We start from the raw sequence: 16952 nt of genomic DNA, 5'->3' as shown, positions 1-16952 counted from the left end.
GTTCACCATAAAATAGTCTTTTTGGCCAACATCTGTTTTGCATTCAAACATGTCAAATGCTTTCAATGAGGATGAACAAGGCTACTGCACTGATGGTAAATTCTTCAATTTGAAAAGGTTAACAGCCAAGACCAAAGTAGAGGGGGTATTGGTGCATGGTTTTCTGTTTGCAGATGATCATGCACTCAGTATGAACTCTGAAGCTGAGATACAACAAAGTATGGATCAATGCTCTGCTTCTTGTGCTAATTTTGGCCTAATAATTAACACCAAGAAAATACAGGTGCTCCTTCAGTCACCACCACACCATGCATATGTGGAACCATCAGTTACAGCAAATGGAGAAGTTTTGAATGCTGTGGATAAGTTCACTTACCTTGGTAGTGTACCTTCCAGGGATGTGCACATTGATAATGAGGTCGATGCATGCATTGCCAGAACCAGCTCTGCATTTGAGAGGCTCCTAAGGAAAGTATGGGAAAGAAGTATTAGACTGATTACCAAACTGAAGGTCTACAGAGCCATTGTGCTGACCTCATTGTTGTATGCTTGTGAAACCTGGACAGTCTACCAGCGCCATGCCAGGAAACTGAATCGCTTCCATTTGAATTGTCTTAGGAAGATTCTGAAGATCACCTGGCAGAATAAGGTACCAGACACTGAGGTCCTTACTGGAACTAAACTGCCGAGCATTCAAACTCTGCTTCAGAGAGCGCAACTCCCATGGGCTAGCCATGTTGTTGTTAAGTAAGGTAATGCCCAACTGAAAAACTACTAAACATCAGCTCCACTCCGTTACTTCCTTGTTGGGAGTAATCCTCACGTGATAGCATTAGTCTGCGGCTGGGGAAAGTGGGTTGGCCTGAAAGGTGTGGCTGATCACACTCTTCTCCATCAATTTAGGAATGTTAATTGCTTAAAGGGCATCTACTGTCTCCAGTAATCTTGGCTAGAAAATCAGAACCATCCCAATGGGAATCCCCCTAGTATGGTTTCCCTTTGGAGACCAGATCATGACTAACTTTGACAAGAAAATAGAAGGTCAAGAGATTCATATCCAAGGAGGGGCCGAACCTAAGCTGGTTCCTTGTTTATCTGTAAGTAAAAGTAAGGGTCCCAGATTAGCAAGCAAGTGCCAGAAGTGATTATTCTACCATGCCTACAGTTGGAACTGAAAGAGTGTCTTTTGAGCTACACTGAGAAATGGGGTGGAGGGTGGGGAATTGACAAAATACAGAATAGGATGGATTACATAGTAATATTGGTTATTAAATAATGCAGCACAATATTCATTTTCCTCAAGATTTAACTTAAAAGTATGTGGATGCAAACTTTTTTTTTCTCTGATAAAAATTGCTTGAGCTCAGCAAGAGTATAGTACAAGGGTCAGGGAATGCAATTATTAACAGACAGATGAGATGACTAGGAGGCCACAGAAGATAAAATGGAAAATTTTGATTATGTACAATTTAAAAGCATTTGCACAAATAAAGCCAAATGAATCAAACACTAGAAGGAAAGCAGGTAACTGAGGTAAAAATCTTTGTAACAAGTTTCTCTGAAAAGAGTCTATTCATAAGATATACACTAATTCAAATTTATAAATGGTAAAAAGATATGAGCAGATAGTTTTTCTAGGAAAACTGGGAAAACTGTAAACAGCCATATTAAAAAATGCTCCAAATTTCTAATAATTAGAGAAATGCAAATTAAAGCAACCCTGAGGTTCTTCCTCATACCCATTAGATTGCTAAAGTTGACCAAATAAGGAAAATAACAAATGTTGGAAGGACTGTGGAAAACCAGGCACATTAATATTCTTTTGGTAAAGCTGTGAACTGGCCTAGCCATTCTGGAAAGTGATTTAGAGCTATGCCCCCAAAGTGATGGAACTGTATGTGCCCTTTGACACAGCAATCATGCTAGTAGGTCTGAAATCTAAGAGATCAAAGAAAGAAGAAAATGACTCACATGTATAAAAATATTAACAGTGCTCTTTTTATAATGGCAAAGAGTTGGAAACAAAGGAGTTGTCTATCAAGTGGGAATTTTGTACCATGCCATTTGTATACCATTGTTATGTTTGTCCTTCGTTCTTGAAGAAGGCCATGACATCAGGGAAATGATGACATGCCTTGCAATTGACTTTGATTTGAGTGAGGGAGTGGGGTGCAAGGTCACCAGCCTCACTTTCTCCTCCAGAGCCATCTGGGTCTAGTGGCCTGATGTTCACCACGACCATTGGAGATGGCCCCGCATGCATCCATAAACAAATCATGGAGCTATTATAGTAGAGAACCAAACTGATTCCATTTTGTATCGTTGCCAATATTTTTGTACAGCTGCTAGATTTAAGTCTTATTTTCCTGAGGGAAGTTTTGTTGTTATTCAGTTGTTTCAGTCATGCCCAACTCTTCATGACTCCATTTGTGGTTTTCTTGGCAAAGATGCTGGAAAGGTTTGCCATTTCCTTCTCGAGCTCATTTTACAGATGAAGGAACTGAGGCAAACAGAGTCATATGATTTGCACACAATATTAAGTCACACAATATTAAGTGTCTGAGGCCAGATTTGAACTCAGGAAGATGAGTCTTCCTGATTTCAGGTCTGGCACTCTCCACTGTTCCGAGTTAAGTTTAATTTTCCTACAAGTTACATGATTTCAGGGAAGTCATTCATTATTGTACCAATAACTGTTTGGAAGAATGTAGATGGATGGGTATAACTAGTCAGAATCTTTGAATTCTGAGAAGTCCCTAAATCTAAAAATAATATCTGTACTTTACCATAAAAACCCTTATGAATCTCTCTTCAACATCCTTGTGCCTACTGAGAGGCTGTGGACCCATTTTGTTCTGCAGTTGCATGCCTTGCTAAAAAACAACACAGCTCGGACTTTGTTTCCTTAGTCATTATAAAATTACTCATGAGAATTACTCATAAGAAATGATGTAGATTGCTTCCTGGGAAGATTTGTATGAACTAATGACTCAGAGTAAAGTGAACAGAATCAGCCAAACAATTTATACAACAATGACTACATGGTAAGGACAAATAACTTTGAAAGTCTTAAGAATTCTGATGAGTGCAATGTTCCAATGCTCCAGAGTACTGATGGTGAAGATGGCTACAGAGCCTCCTGGCAGAAAGGTGAAAAACTCAGCGTGCAGAATGAGACAAATATTTGTTGGACATAGTGAATTCAGGAATGTTTTTCTTGACTATGTATTTCTTGACTGTGCTATAAGGATTGTTTTTATTTTATTGCAATTGCTGAGATGATTAGGTGCCACAATTGCTAGCACATTAGACTCAGTGTCAGGAAGACCCAAGTTTGAATTCTGCCTCAGACAGTCATTAGCTATGTGATTCTGGACAAGTCACTTAACCTCTCTTTACTTCACTTTCCTCATCTATAAAGTGGAATGAATAATAATAGTGCCTACCTCACAAAGTTGTTGTGAAGATAAAATGAGAAAACGTAAAATTAATAAATAAATAAAAATAAAATTTCTGCAAACGTTAAATCCCTATAAAAATGCTAGCTATGAACTATTGCTATGGGTGTTGGAGGGCTCTGGGGAGCTATCACATAGGAAATGTCACCAAAACTGAGTCTTGAGGGAAGCTGTAGAGTCTAAGAAGAGAAGAGGAAAAAAATGCATTCCAGACATGGGGGACAAACTTTGCAAGAATGTCACATTTGGGAAGAAGCTTAGGCTGGTTTGACTAGAGCACAAAGTGTATGCAGGCAAGTAATGTGAAATAAGTATATGTGAGCTGCTGTTTGTCCTTTCTCTAAGAGGACCATGAATGATATACAAGTGAATTGGATTTAAGTGGGGGAGGGTTGTGCAAAGTCACCAGCATCACTTTCTCCTCCAGAGCCATGTCAGTCCAGTGATCGGATATAGATGAGAACAAATGGAGATGGCTCAGGATGCATGGGGATCCTTGGCCATTTCAAGCTAAGGGCCTTAACTTGTCTCAATTTGACTAAGGCAAGACTGAAAAGGGCAGCTAAGTGGAGCAGTGGATAGAATGCTGGGTCTGGTGTTAGAAAGACTCATCTTCCTGAGTTCAGATCTGGTCTCAAGGCACTTAATAGCTGTGTGACTCTGGGCAAGTCACTTAACCCTGTTTGCCTCAGTTTCCTCACCTGTAAAATGCTCTGGAGAAAGAAATGGTAAACCACTCCAGGATCTTTGCCAAGAAAACCCCAAGTGGGATCAGGAAGGGTCAGAGACAACAGAAAAAACTAAACAGCAACAAACCTCTCTGGATGGTTTTGCTCTTAATATAAAAGTTGTCCCCAACAGTGCCTTGATGTTTTTAAATAAATCTCTTTTTAATTCTCTCATCCTGAGTTGTGACTAATCAGGGCAAAAGACCTGAACATAGAATTTTCTTTTTGATAGGTATAGATACAAATACAGATATAAAAACAGAGATAAAGATATAGATAAATAGCTTTAGATATAGGTACAGATATAGATATAGATCCTTTAAGTGGCTTACATTCTAGGAAATTCAAAGTGGTTTCCAGTGGGTGAAAAGGCACTAGTAGAGGAGAGCTTTAGCAAGGATACTCCAGCACTTCAAAACAACATGGTTCCATCTATATGATTTCTCCCTTCACTGAGAATGATGATAACCTATAAGTTTATTTAAAAAGTTTTTGAAAGTTGTGGCAGCCCAGGGCCCCAGAGTACTGTGCAGAGGGTGATTACCTGGGTTCAGCCCCACGGCCACTGCAGTGGTAGCCCCTAGCTCCAATTCCACCCTGCCCGCACTAGGATAATCAGAGGACTAGAGGACCAGATTGGGCCATTGCGGGAGGAATGTATTGTAAGCAAATGGTAGAGAGACCCAGGCTAGGAACTTGGTTCTCAGGGGAGTGGCCTCAGTTGATTATGCAAAGATTCCCACAAAAGTAACAGTTCAGGGCCAGCACCACAACCAGGTCCAACAGTACAGGGTGCTCATGTCTCTCAACAGACATCACTAAGAGGAGCTGTACCAATAACAACTGTACATCTTTCTGGAGAACAAGTCAGGGGGTCACCCAGACTGCTCAGTCATCTTCAGTAATGCACTGACCTTCCTCAGGTACAGACAGTGCAGGTATCATTCTGGTCAGATAGTGAATGTTCTCAGGGTTCATCTGATAGCATAGTCTTGTCACAGAAAGTTCACGGGATTATAGCATGGCTCCCGTCTTGCAAAAAAATCTTGAACAATCTTTCTTCAGAAGACACCAGAGATAGAAAGGAGATGGAGAAAACTGGCATTTCAATAGTCTCATCTATGTCTGTCCCAACTCCTCTCTACCAGACTAGCACTGGACTACATTGCCTTTGCAATGTAGTCCTCAAATGCAACATTCCAACTGGCCAGTCCAAGCAGAGATGGAGGACAGGGACTGCAGGCATTAACAATGACAAATGCAGGTAATACTCAACAAGAAACAACAATCCTTCAGAATGCATAGATGTCTGTTGGACAGCAGATACTTGTCCCTAGCAATCAAGTGATTGTACAGACTGCATCAGTAGATATGCAGACTTATCATATTGGTGCCACACCATCAAATACTAACCTTCCCCAGACAGTAGTGATGAACTCTCCAGTCATTATAAATTTCAGACAACCAAAACAGATCCACAGTTGAAAAGAGAAATAATATTGATGAAAAAATAGAGAAGCTGCTCAGGAATGCCATAGAAAGAAAAAAAGAATGTGTTAATAAGTGTGTGGAAAATTGAGTTACAGTCTTGGAAAATCAAAATAAAACTTTAAAAGATTTCTATTCCCATGAAAGTGTCTAAGAAGAAGACAAATTCTATGGACTTACCTCAAAAGTAAATGGGTTTTGTTTTTATGTGGAATTTTATAAACTAAAAGGTCAAAAATGAAACTTTTAAAAGTAGGAGCTGCAACATAAAGACCGAAGATTTTATTTTCAAGATGCTGGTGACAGTACCTAATGGAAATGAGAGGACTTCAAGCAAAATCCTGACACAACTGGAACTTCTACTAGAATTAACATTAACAATGGTACCTGACCAACAGAATATGAATTTTTGACAATTTGAATTTCCCACATAGTGGTTATCAACAAAATTTGCAACTGAAATTAATGGAAGTTTGGGGTGTGTATATGTATGTTTGTGTGTGTGTGTGTGTGTCTGTCTGTCTGTCTGTCTGTGTGTCTGTGTCTGTGTCTGTGTTGGAGGGCAGAGGTAACCAACATTTTATTGGTATAAAATTTCATTATTTATCAAGTTCTAAAATATGCCCTTTTCAGTTGTTTATGTAAATATTTTGCCTGCCAATATTCTAAACTGCAGATTTTTAAAAAAATCTAATGTTTTGTAAAATGTATAAATTATGTGTACTTTGCTCAACTGCCAAGTGTTTCAAATGGTCTTTTGGAAAATGTTTGTTTGCAAAAGGTTTAGCAAAACAAACAACAAAGAAAAAAACAGGGCATAATCATTTTTCAGGTTTTGTGTTTCAAGATGTCCAAGCCACATGAACCAAAAATGAAACTTTCAAAAAAGTATTCCAATCACTTTACAGAAACATGTTAGTATACTGGACAGAACAGCATAAACATTTGAGAGTTTTTTTTTAAAAATAGTGTTAATTTTACTTTTTTGGGGGTGGTGACTTTCTCTAAATGGATCATAATAAATCATTTGCTGATTCCACATGCAGCTGATATGCATTACTTATTCTACTTGTTTTAATGGAAAGATATGTTTACAAGCCCCTCCATTTTAGAAAATTTTTTTAAAATGAGATTAAGATACATACCACAATATTTTTCCAAGAGGGTTTTTCTAATTGAAATCTAATGTAGGGCTTATCGGTTTAAAATCAATGCAATTTTAAAATAAGTGTTCATGTAGAAAATATTTTGTGAAATAATAAGTGGTACCTTTGTAAGAAAAATTAACTATTTTTATATAGTGAATCTCCATAAATTCTTAAGTTGTGTTTTATGCTTATTTTATCTTCTTATACAGTTTCTAGTGAAAAAATACACATTTTGTCTCATATGATCATTTCTATATTTTCATGGGGAATAAGGCTTTCTGAATTGCAAGTATTTGCATTCCTGTATGATTATTTGAAATCTGAAATATGCTGTTACTACATCAGTATCTCTATAATCAAACTACTCATTTTTGAACTTACCTACAAAAAGATTGTCAGCTCCTAATATAATATGTATCATTTTGTTTTATTCCTTTAAAAATTAAAGGGCATTTGAGATTTTTTAAAAATTATGGTAAAAATTCATCTCACTTTGCACTCAAAATTATGACACTCTCCAATCATAGCTAGGCTGCTCCTTAGACCATGAACACGCTATTCATCATCGAGTCCATACTCGAGCTTTTAAAACTCAGGACCTCCCAGAACTTTCTCTGCATTGGAATAGCCTTCAAGAACCTCAGTGACCCATTAAAAAAGGACTTTCACAGACGACGTAGTAGAGGGATCATAGCTTGAGAGCTCGAGGGTGATCTTAGAGGCAATTTATTCTAACCCCCTCATAGTATAGATCAGGGTTGTCCAACCTTAGGTTATCTTAGGGCCTCATTAAAATGAAATAATTATTCGAGGGCCATACCCAGAATAAAAAATACAGTACACTAATAGAAAGTGGGGGAACACATATCATCAATAAGACAGGCGAAGGCATGGAGTACCAAATCAAACACAAAACAACAAAGCAACAACACAACAGTTTAACAGTAGTGATGGGGTGTTTGGGTGCCTGTGCTTGGACCCCAATTCCAAAACCAGATCCAGCTTTAAAATTACATCTCTCCCTAGCCTCAAAATACTATCTTGGGCATTTTCTCTACAGTTCAAGGGCAGCATACCCTAGCAAAATACTTATTTCTCTTCCTGATACTGTGGCCAGCTGCTCCTATGGAATTTATTGGTCCGACTCCCTGTGTACATGTTAAATTGGCTATGCATTGGGCCATAACGATATTTACTACTTACTGACCTTACTGGTATGTATCCTAGACATAGTCAAATGTATACCCCCTTACATTCATCTTGTCTAACAAGACATTGATGGAAGCAGCCTGGATATTTCCAGTTGGCCCAGGCCGTTATTTGACTTAGTGATGTTACAGGCCTAATACCACACCTCTACGTAGCCCCACCTTGGGCTATTTCCCAGTGAACTCTGGGTAAGATACCTGCACAGTAGATAGAAAAAGTGCATGTCCCTTTAAGAACCCCTTAACCACTCCCTAATCGTACCCCAAAACAACTAATTAACATATTTGGCATGTTTCACCCCAAAATACACTATAAAAACATTAACTGCACCCCCTCTAAGGTTGCAGGTTCCCTAAGAACTCTTGCCCGCTGAAAAGCATAATAAATCTTTGCCACCTTGACTTAAAGAATGCTTGAGTCCGCGAATTCATTCCAGATGGCCTGGACCCTCTCCAGTACTCGGGTCTTTGAGGGGTATTCCACCTCAGCTACCCTGTCTGGGAACTCCAGTCTTGGGGTTCCTGGACTTCTTCCCCAACCCTCAACAGTAGTTGCATACTGACTAGTCTGCATCGTACCGACAGAACGCATCCCACAGATTGATCGAAAATTCCATGTGATATGTTCCATTTGTAATACTGTTTTAAAACACCAAAGAAAATTAACATCAACAAGATTATTTATTAGTGACAGAATTAAAAAATCTAATATGCATTCCATAAAAATTTTTATTTTATTTTTTCGCTTGTGAAAATTAAAACCCACAGGTGGGCCACGTAAAATCTCACTGTAGGCCACATGCAGCCCAGTGGGCCCATATTTTGGACAGCCCTGATACAGATAAAGAAACTGAAGCTCAGGGAGACAAAGTGACTTTTTCCTTTTGAGGCCTTGGCACTTTGATGGCCTGCTGCTACTCCTTCCTGCCAATGCTTCTGCTGCCCTCTGCTTCTTCTTCCTCAGGGTAGTGTTACAAAGGGTTACTATCTCTCTGGCCAATTGAACATACTTCTAACTCTTTTGTTAGTTAGGCTTCCAGCTCTGCTTTGCATACAAATGGCCCCTTAGGCAGTTGTACAGAATGCGATGATTCTCTTGCAACAAAAGGCCTCCAGCCTTAACTCCTAGCCAAATTTGTACAACAGATTCACCTTTTCCCTACCTTAGAATGTAAATGTTGTATCTGCATATTGTCAATACTGCCTACTGATGAGAATGGGAGTAAATACTTATGCCTCTTTTTTTTTGTTTTTTTTTTCAATCCCCAATTGTCCTCCAATGACTTGGACTTGGCACTTAAAATTACCCTCTTCTTAGAGAAGACTTGAGAAAGGAAGAGAAACACCAGAGGGGAAGGAACAAAGCTAGAGTCTGCTGCCGGCAACCCTGAAACAATGACTAAGATATGCCCTGATTACCCTCTTCCCCCAGTTGGCAAATTACACCATGTGGAAAAGTACAGTTATCTTCAGTTATGCATATGACATCTATCAAATTATTATATGTAGCCTATTACATGCAAAGTATATGAGAAACTTAGGTGTGATTTGGGATGCAAAGTCTCAATATGCAGGAGCCCTTTAATAACTAGACAGCCATTAGTGGCCATTTACACCAAAAACACAATGGAATGATGTTCCCTGTGCTCACACCTGTTAAAAGGAAAATTCTTTGTTCCAGCTTTTGTCCCAATTACTGAGGCAAAACTTAGGAAAAGGAGAATCAAAAAGAATGTATTAAAAACTATGTAAAGGTAGCAACACGTTGATGGACCCATCACTAGAAATTAACAAGGGATTCAAGATGAAGCCTTCTTTTATTGATAACTTTTGTAATGAGACAAAGACAATTCAGATAGGTCCATGTCACTAAAAAGGAATGGGCCATTCCATCTCAGTTCTCCTTGGTTGCTGATACATGATGTTTAACAGGGAGAAGTGAATTCTAACTAGCAGGTAATACAAAAACTGCAGACTGGGTGACTCCCCCTTCCCCCGCCCCCTTTCCAACAGAGGCTCGCTCAATACTGATGACAAGCAATGATTGAAACAATGGGTTACTGAGCCAGCATAACTGTCAATGCATTGACCCTGCTACTTGCGATCTAAATTTGGCCACTGTTAAAGTCAAAAAACTGGGACCAAACCAAAAAGAAATCAGTGTTACCCAGACCCTCAAATAGCCTATACCTCTGAATAAAAAAAAGGTTTAAAATGTCCTGGATAAACTTCCAAATGTATAACCTAAGCAATCAGAACTAAACCTCTGAGTTTGATCTTGGGGAACTTCTCTAAGTAGCATCAATAGAGCTCATTTTCAGCCCCTTCTCAGAGGGTCTCTCCTTCCAAGACTATCTGAACTCATTGGAATTCAAAATGGGTATTTGAGTTAGATAACCTGCAAACACTTGAGGCTAATAACAAACACTTTAAATGTAAAGTAAACTTATTATTACAGGTATAAAAAAGCATTGGAGGCAGCAAGGTGGCTCAGTGGATAGAGCCCTGGGCTTGGAGTCAGGAAGACCTGAGTTCAAATTCAGACTCAAATATTTACTAGCTGCATGACCCTTGGCAAATCAACCAACTTCTGTTTACCTTACTCCACTGGAAAAGGAAATGATAAACCACTTCATCTGTGTCATTGACAAAATGGTTGTCTAGCACAAGACCAAGATTGAATCCTTAAAGAATTCTACTGAAGGCCTCCTTCTAAGTTTATATTGACCAAGTTATGACTCCTCTTTGGATCTATCAGGCCCAAATCCACCCAACTTTAGCCTGGTATAGCAGAGAAAGAAGCTGGTATAATGAGATGAGTGCCGGGTTTAGAAGTCTTAACCTGTTTGTCCTTGGAAAATTAATTTCATTTCTCTGGCCCTCAGTTTTCTCATGCTTCAAATGACTAAATGATCTCTAAATTCCCTTGCAACTCCAGCATTTCTCATCAACTATAGCTAATACTTATAGCATTCTCCTGATCTACCAATCTAGTAACCTTGTCCAAAAAGTAAGTGAGGTTCATCTGCCTTTACCATTCCTTTTTTTTTGTAATCCTAGCAGTTTATTATTTGTTATTGGAGGGAAAAGGAAGAGTGGACATTTTATGGTAGCTTATTTTATTTTTCCTTAACAAATAAAATGTTTCAGAAGATAAAGTCGGAATTCAGTTCCCTATCACATAAAATACAAACTTTTTAAAAAAGCATTCAAGCTAAACCTGGCCTCCTTCTTTTCCCCACTCTATGCATTATGGCTTCAAACCAACTCATCAGGTTTGTTTTACACAATTCTCTCTGTATACAATCTATAAATGCTTCAACTAAAGTAGACTAATAGACAGTGTATGAAATTGTTTCACTCTCTTCTACCTCCTTGAATTTGTACCAGTCAGCCCCTATGCCTGGAAGAGAACTCCTCCCTATCTTCAACTATTGAAATATTTTTCTTCCTTTAAGACCCTTTTTAAAATTTTTTTTATCTTTTTTTATTTTCTTTTTTTAATCATTATTTATTTAATGGAAAGATGATGTGTGTAATTCATGAGACCTCAGTATTAGCATAGCTGAATGGAATATACACCCAATTGGGTGAGAGGATAAATTAGTTACTAGAATAGCTCCTAGTTCCTGCAGAAGTACATATGTTTAAAGTTTGCACCTTCTAAATGTCTGTGCCCTGGTGCAAAGCCCCACTTGCCTTCCCTACTTAAGGCTCTGTCCTTAAGTAAGAAACATTCTGTCCTGCTTAAAACCTGAGACTCCCCTATGGCTCTGCTTGAAGATTGCTAGTGATGGGAAACTCCCTACCTCACCAAGCACCCACTATCTTTGGGGTAGTTTGTTAGAAATGTCTTCCTTATATTGCACTCAAATGTATCTCCACAATTTCCACCCATCACTCCTAAGTCTGCCCTCTGGGGCCAAGCAGAATAGGTCTAATTTCTCTTCCTTGTGCTGACACACAAGAGGGCACAGGGTGAGTTGAATATGAAGGGATGATATCTAAAAAAAATAAAATTAAGGGATGATAGAGGAATATATTGAGAAAGAGAGAAAGGGAGAGATGGTATGGGGTAAATTATCTCAGGTAAAAGTGGCAAGAAAAAGCAGTTCTGTTGAGAGGGAAGAGGGGGCAGGTGAGGGGGAATGAGTAAATCTTGCTCTCATCGGATATGACTTGAGGAGGGAATAACATACACACTCAATTTGGCATCTTATCCCACAGGAAAGAAAGAGGAAGGAGATAAAAAAAAAGGGCAGATAGGGGGAGGAGGTAATCAAAAGCAAACACTTTTGAAAATGGACAGGGTCAAGGGAGAAAATTGGATAAAGGGGGATAGGATAGGAAGGAGCAAAATATCGTTAGTCTTTCACAACGTGAGTATTGTGGAAGGGTTTTGCAAAGTGATACATATGTGGCCTATTTTGAATTGCTTGCCTTCTTAGGGATGGAAGAGGGGAGACAGTTTGGAACTCAAAGTTTTAAAAGGAGATGTTCAAAAAAAATTTTTGCATGAAACTAGGAAATAAGACATATAGGCAATGGGGCATAAAAATCTATCTTGCCTTACAAGAAAGTAAGGGAAAAGGGGATGGGGGGAAGTGGGGTGACAGAAGGGAGGGTTGACTGGGGAATGGGACAATCAGAATATATGCCATCTTGGAGTCGGGGGAAGGTAGAAATCGGGAGAAAATTTGTAATTCAAACTCTTGTAAAAATTAATGCTGCCTTTACCATTCTTGATGGTGCCATGTTGGTTCTTAGTGATGACCACTTCCCTTTACAAATTGTCCCATTAATAGCACGTCTTAAAATTTTGTCAGAAATAGAAGTCAAGCCAGCAGGCTTATGGGTTGAAGACTGCCCCCTTCCTCTTTATAAAAATCAGGAAAATGTTTGCCTGACTCCTATTTTGAAATACCTCCTCTGTTCTTCAAGATTTTTCAAAGATTATAGACCATGGCTTAGCAATTATTTAAGCCAGTTCTTTCAACATAGTAGCTTTATATGTTATGGTAACTTTGTATGTTATGTAGGAGTAAACTTGAAGTGAGGCCCATCGAGAATTAGATGATAACTGACAATTCTGTTAATGATAATACGTTTATTTTAATTGCTAATGTAATTCTTAATCTCTTTGGCTCTAAAATGTTTACTTGTCTGTCAGTCATTCTCTTTGATTTATATTCATTGTGAACAGACTTTGTCATATCAATCAGTCATTTTTCAGTTCAATGGCAGCTGAATTTCTAAAAGGCTAAGGTATATCTCTTAAATCTATGATTCCTCCCTCAAAAAAGCCTCGCTTCTCTCTTTTTCTCTGTCCCTAGTGGGCCTCTTGCTTATGTAGGGTCAAGAGAGGGGGCTATAAAGCTGGAAGCTGATGACCACAGAGTACTCTACCAAGAACTTTTTCTCTCCTTCTCCATCATGCCTTCTGAAGTTTTCTCTCATTGTTGTAAATGACCTAGATAGGCAGGGCATGGGTTGGCATGAAGAAGGGGAAGTAAACACAGAAATTAAGCCACGATCAAGGTGCTCCTATGGCACTTTTCTGATTCTAGTGGCAAATGAGGGGGTCAGACAATTGCTCAGATTGTCCTAGAACACTGGCTAACCTCTCCTTTGTCCCTATCACATTCTACCATCTTGTTTCCTGCCTCCTTGTTGCCTTCCATGCTCCCACTGAGATTAGGGATCATGCTGGTATTTATCTTTGTATCTCTGCCAAATACAGTGTCCTACACATGGCTCATGATTAAAAAATAAACTTCTCTTGAATTGAATCAAATCTGACCTGAGTACCATGGGTCAACACTACTTGAGTAAAGAAAGCGTGATGCTCATATAATTACCTCAGTTTACTTTGTTACTTATTATACATTATAGAATCATAGAATTTAAAGTTGAAACTTAGTTTTGGAAATCTTCTAGTCCAGCTCCCTCATTTCAGTAGGGAAACCAAGTCCTAGAGTTAAGAAACAGCTTGTCTAAAGTCACACAGTGGCAGAACTCACACATACATACCATGGTTTTAGAGACAAGTCTTCTTAACGCTTTTCGTGTCATAGATACCTTTGATACTGATAAGGCTGATGGCCCCATTTTCAGAATAATACTGCTAAATGCATTAAATAAAATACTCAAAATTACAAAGGAAAATAAGTACATAGAAATACCTTGTTCAAATATGTATATATACATATACATACATATATATGTAGACATTTATGCATGTGTATACACACATACATATATGTGGGTGTATATACACACATGTATCCATATATGTGCACATATATGTATATAAATATATATGTGTGCACATACACACACATATGTATATATATACGTTTCATAAACCTCAGGTTAAGAAACCCTTTTTGGTTAAGTGTGTGGGAGAGAAGTATAATTGTTTGTTTTAAAGTCTTGCTTATTTGATCTGTAGCTTGATTGTTTTATTGTCTGCCTGAATGTACAGTTTGTGTTCTCTTCGCGTAAATGAACCTCACTTGGCATACAGAAGGTTCAACTGAAAAAGCCCCGAAGGGTCATCACAAGGAAGAGAAATTAGACCTATTCTGCTTGGCCCCAGAGGGCAGACCTAGGAGTGATGAGTGGAAATTGTGGAGATACATTTGAGTGCAATATAAGGAAGACATTTCTAACAAACTACCCCAAAGATAGTGGGTGCTTGGTGAGGTAGGGAGTTTCCCATCGCTAGCAATCTTCAAGCAGAGCCATAGGGGAGTCTCAGGTTTTAAGCAGGACAGAATGTTTCTTACTTAAGGACAGAGCCTTAAGTAGGGAAGGTAAGTGGGGCTTTGCACCAGGGCACAGACATTTAGAAGGTGCAAACTTTAAACATATGTACTTCTGCAGGAACTAGGAGCTATTCTAGTAACTAATTTATCCTCTCACCCAATTGGATTTGGTATAATTACTTCTTGTCTTAAGCAGACAAGGTGTAGAGCGGCTATAGTGTTTGCCACAGAGCCTGGACAATCTGCCCATGTATGTCAGAGGCAGATCTTGGCTCTGAGGCAAGAGGCAACTCACTTTACCATCTCAGTGTTCTGTGCAACTTGCTAAGGCTTTTAGTTGTAAAGAAAGTGCTGATCTGCATTGGAAGAGGAGGTCCCACAGATCTAGTCCCAGTCCTATCACATTCATACCTCAAATTACAAAGTTGACTTGAAAGATATTTTGTGTGGCTTGCTCTTCTCTACCTAATACTATTTGTGCCCTGCCTGACCCTCTGTTGTAGCTTTTCTTGTGCTTGAGAAATCTAAGTAATGCAGTAGAAAGAGCTCTGGGCCTGGGATCAGAACACCTGAGGGGGCCATCTCCAGACTCCCTGATCTATATCTTGCAACTGGACCCAGATAACTCAGGAGGAAAGAGTGAGGTGACCTTGCACAGCCCTCCCTCACTTAAATCCACTTCACTTACAAGTAATGGCATCATCTTCCTGTTTTCATGGTCCTCTTTGAGACTGAAGGACAAACAACAGCAAACAAGGAAGACCTGAGTTCAATTCTAGCCTCAGTCACTTACTAGTGGTGTGACCCTGGGAAAGTTGCTTAACCTCTATTAGTCTCAGTTTCTTTGTCTGTAAAATGGCCTACCTCAGAGGGTTGTTCTGAGAACCAAATAAGATATTTGCACCTCACTTAAACACAGTACCTGGCACATAGTAGGTGTTATATAGAAATTCTTGCTATTATTGTTATTATTAATTATTATTATTATTCCAGTTCTAAGTGTCTGTGACAGCTGCCTCTGGCTTCAATGTGCTACTACCCTAACAGCTACTCCCCTTTCACATGACTTTTGGGACTCTGATTTATGATTCTGAGTCACCATCCATAGTCGTCCTGGACATCTGACTTGATATAGGTGATTATGCAGTATTTATGATGCTAGGACTTAGATTCATCATGTCTGCCATGATTTTCATAGTAGCCTCCTCAAGGGTCTTCTAGTTTCTACTCTGTCCCTCTCAAGGTTTCTCCTTTATACCACAGCCAGATTAATTTTTCTTATGGTCTCCAATCCATTCAATGGTTCCCTGTTTGTCTTCAGAGTAAAGGTCATAATCCTCTACCTGGCATTTGAGGTCTTTACCAACACAGTGCCACCCTTCCTTTCCAGGTTCATTTATCTCGAATTACCCGTCTCCATGCAGTCAATACCCCTACCACATTGGACCGATTTCTGTCCTTCAAATACTCACTCACAACAACACACAATAATTCACATCTCCATGCTTTTCCTTAGTCTTTTTCATTTATATGAAATTTCTTACCTCTTTCTCTTTACCTGTTGAATTCCTATTCATCCTTTAAAATCCCACAAAATACCTCTTCAACAAAATGTTTCATAATTTCTTTCACATAGTTCTTTGTTTTATACCTCTTTAACACATTACTATATACAGCTAGGTGGTGCAGTGGAGAGAGTGCCAGGACTGGAGTTAGGAAGACCTAAGTTCAAATGTGGCCTCAGATTCTTACTAGCTGTGTGACACTGGGCAAGTCACTTAACCATGTTTGTCTCAAATTCCTCATCTATAAAATGAGCTGGAGAAGGAAATGGCAAACCATTCTAGTATCTTTGCCAGCAAAACCCCAAATTGGGGCAAGAAGAGAAAGATATGGCTGAAAAACAACAGAACAACAAAATGACAATATACTATTACAGGATAGATAGATAGATAGATGGAGGGAGACAGACAGACAGATAGATAGATAGATAATACTCCTGCTGCCCCTTTCCTACATTCTACTTTCTTCCTTTCATTTCCTGGTAGTCTGCTCAAAGTGGCCAGGAGAAAGTAAAGGGGCAGGAGGAGCTTCCCTTTGAGTCTGGTCCAGTATAGTACTCTTTTGGGCAGCAATACAAGATCAGTACAAATGA

The 16952-nt window shown here is 39.0% G+C and overlaps 1 protein-coding gene and 1 pseudogene across 1 annotated transcript in view; one reads left to right on the top strand and one right to left on the bottom strand.

The window, feature by feature from the left end:
* Nucleotides 1-385: 385 nt before the first annotated feature.
* TMEM71 (transmembrane protein 71) overlaps nucleotides 386-16952 on the bottom strand; it is a 100791-nt gene continuing 84224 nt past the window's right edge. The window contains exon 14 of the mRNA XM_036741641.1: nucleotides 386-463. The gene's annotated coding sequence lies outside the window, so the exon portion shown is untranslated. The remainder of the gene's footprint in view (nucleotides 464-16952) is intronic.
* LOC118834202 lies at nucleotides 3042-5828 on the top strand (annotated as a pseudogene).

The sequence above is a fragment of the Trichosurus vulpecula genome, chromosome 1, assembly GCF_011100635.1.
Source record: "Trichosurus vulpecula isolate mTriVul1 chromosome 1, mTriVul1.pri, whole genome shotgun sequence".
Classification (NCBI taxonomy): Eukaryota; Metazoa; Chordata; class Mammalia; order Diprotodontia; family Phalangeridae; genus Trichosurus; species Trichosurus vulpecula.
This window is presented reverse-complemented; position numbering and strand designations above follow the sequence as displayed.